The following is a 3,199-nucleotide window of genomic DNA, read 5'->3' as shown; positions in this document are numbered from 1 at the left end:
GGGGGGGGGGCATATCAGTGGCGCCAGCGGGCGCTCACGCCTTGAGATAACCTTTTGTCTCCGTCCCTTTATATTCGCCGTGCTGCTATCGCTGCGCGCCTGCATATTCCCACACACTCGTCGCCTGCTGCTGCCGCCACCGCGTGTTTGTTAACATAGACGTGCTCGCAGGAATAATGACAAGTCAGTTTCGTGCTAATGTTTAGCAGATGATACGCAGTTATCAGCAGCTAGTACTGTAGAAAAGTTATTCAGTTTGCTTGTTCAAGCGATAAGTTGTCAACTTGTACAGATCACCATTTTAAGAACAAGTCAAACAGTTTATTAGAACGCATTTTTTGGAGTTCAATTTTTACAGTCCTTTGGTATTGCACATGAGTACCCAAGTGCTGGCCGATCATATCAGGGCTGAGCAGAGTACTTATGTGAAATATCAGTTTCGCAGTTAAATCTAGTTAGCACTGGTACAAAAATCTTGCTTTCATAACGGGACACGGGACACGCACCACACTGAGAAAAATGTTTGGTCCGCACGATTAGAAAATGTGGTTGCAGACTAAACTTTTTCTGCTAATGGCCAAATCTTCCCGTGTTGACAACATTTTGGTTTACTTAGCAAATTGTCCGCATGAGAAAATAAGTGTCTACTGATTTTAACAAAACTTCGTTGGGGGGACGATTTTTTTGTGGTGGGGGGGGGGGGCATGACAAAAGTACCTTACTTACTATTTGGATCCTAGTCTTAGTATGTACGTATCTCGGGCTGTGTACCTACGACTCGCGTGGCTGGCTCCTGCCGCCGAGGCTCCTGCTTTCGCATTTTCGCCAGCAGGTGCGCGCAGATTGTAGAACAAGTTGGGGTGGGTCACCCTTTTGAGGCGGCGGGCTGCGAAGAAAAGGAAAAGAGGGAGCTGCGGCGCTCGCAGCCTGTGACTAAAAGACTCGCGTGGTCGCGTGGCCCGCGTGCCTCCAGAGCCTCTTCCTCCTTGTGCCTCACCCCGCCCCTAATAAATTCCGGGCCGCGCTGTGAAGCGCCAGGCTATGCGCGGCATATGGCCGCAAAGAAACCCGCAAATTTTGCCAAGCGAGCAAAACGCACGGCGCGGGGCGGGGCGGGGGCGGGGGCGGGGTGGGGAGGAGTGCCTGCGCCGCGCTGCCTGCTGCCGAGATATCGCCCGCCAACCGGATAGTGGTGGGTGCTTCCAAAGGCAAGTTTCTGTGTGTACTCTGCGTCTCTCTCTCTCCCTCCCCTTCTCTCTCTCTCTTTCTCTCTCTGTAGCGCACTCGCGCAAACTAACTCCTCGACTCGTTTCAGCACTCCCCAAAACGCGTGCGCAAATATTGTGTGCAAAGCGGTGCAAAGTCGTCAGCAGATATTCCCCTCGACGCGCCGTCGTCCCCGCGTCTCATAAATTGTTAGGAACAGTCCGAGCATAATAGGGAAATAATTGGGCTGTCCACCGCGGACTGGGGGTTTGTTTCACCTGCATTATTGCTGTAGGACGTGGCCTCACAGCTGGCCGCTCAACTGTATACCAAAGAGCCAGGGAGAACCGCTTTGAACGCTTTTCAGTGGTTGGTTGGTCTTGATGGTCTGCATTCGGTCTGTTATCGGTCCTATCCTTTAGCATGCATTCCTGCATCCCTAAATGCATTACGCGCGGACGCCATATCTGTGGCAAATGTGTAGACTGTCGGAAGTTTTTTTGACTAAGTTGTGGGAAATGAGGTAAACGTATCACTAAGAGGTATGAAGTTTCAAACTCTCAATCGAGTAGGCAAAAAGACCTTTTAAAATAACACCCAGCTGTAAAACATTAATATTTGACATAAGCAAGCTTCAACAGCCTAAAAACACTTACGTCATTCTAATTCAAATTATGATTTGTGGCAGAGTGTCGCAAGTAAACTTACGACAGATGAAATACCTATGGATTTCTGGGAAGAGTGTCGTCAGTTAACTTGCTACAAATTTACCATAAAATAAACCACAAGAACTATTTTTCAGCAACAAAGTCTTAGGAAATCATTGCCATGATCATAAATGCCTTCTTAGAGTAAGCTACAAAGTGATTTTTACCTCTGCTCCTCTTTGTTGATAGCAGTATCTTCAGTTCTGAGCTGAACAGTCTCCACCCTCCTGTACCTCCCTTACTATAGGTCCCAGAAAATTTTTAAGAAGACAAAAATTGTATAGTTTGACTTGTTCTATGAATCCATTGAAAAGTCACTTGGTGTCATAAGTAGACCTACGACAGTCTACACATTTGCCACAGATATTAGTGATGACCTTAGATTACGAAACGTTTATGATGAGGAGTACCGTGATATACCAAAGTGTTCAACTGCCACTTGTATAATTGTGCAAATGCAAGTTAAATACTTTGCAAATATTCAAATTTGTCGTTTGCGCATTTGCAAGTAAGTGCTTCACTCGGAAGCTGTGCACCTGAAAGTGTGCAACTGCCCTGTGTAACACTTCCCACGCCGTATGCGTCCAGTTTAAGGAAAAGTTCAACGGAGCAATTGATTCCGAGTTATTGACCACATCGCTCGTCCCTAACTCAAAGCACGCACGGCGCAGCGCCTCTAGTGAAACCATAAGTATCTTTGCGCGACTCTCGTTAAACCAAGTTTTGTTGCGCCACGCTGGTGAAACAACGTAACTCAATTTTAGGTGATTTTTGGAACCTTTACCATTCAATAGGGAAATTTTCACTATACTGAAATATATACTTCCTAAAAAAAACGTTTAAAAAATGCGTTACGTGGTTTCAGCATTTTGAAGGGTCGCGCAACCATACTTAGTTTCACGAGTGTCGCGCAAAGATACTTGGCTTCACGAGGCGCTGCGTCGTGCGTGCTTTAAGTTAGGCACGAGCGACTTGCAAGAGGTAAGCTACAAGGCAGTTGAGCGCTTGAGAGCATTTGACTTGTAGTTGCGCACGTTACACTTTATCATTGTACCATCAGATGTGACACATGTGTAGCCGACGAGGTGCCCAACTCCCCGAGTGTCTTTCTCTCTGGTCACTGCCCAGCTGTACAGCGCAGCGGACGCGGCCGGGGGCGGCCGGGGGCGGCCGGGGGCGGGGCGGTCGCGCGGGGCCGAGGTTAGGGACGGGCTCCGTGATTCATGGCCGGATCGGGCCCGCTGATAGTCGCGTGTAGGAAAGGTAAGAATATTCGCGCAAATTTG

General features: G+C 48.2%; 1 protein-coding gene across 1 annotated transcript in view; it reads left to right on the top strand.

Moving 5' to 3' along the window:
* The window catches only part of LOC127748832 (uncharacterized), a 57,816-nt gene that overhangs the window by 7,166 nt on the left and 47,451 nt on the right, over positions 1-3,199 (top strand). The window lies entirely within an intron of this gene.

The sequence above is a fragment of the Frankliniella occidentalis genome, unplaced genomic scaffold, assembly GCF_000697945.3.
Source record: "Frankliniella occidentalis isolate FOCC.00 unplaced genomic scaffold, Focc_3.1 Scaffold15, whole genome shotgun sequence".
Lineage (NCBI taxonomy): Eukaryota > Metazoa > Arthropoda > Insecta > Thysanoptera > Thripidae > Frankliniella > Frankliniella occidentalis.
Note: the sequence above shows the minus strand (reverse complement) of the source record. Positions and strands in the feature narration are given on the sequence as shown.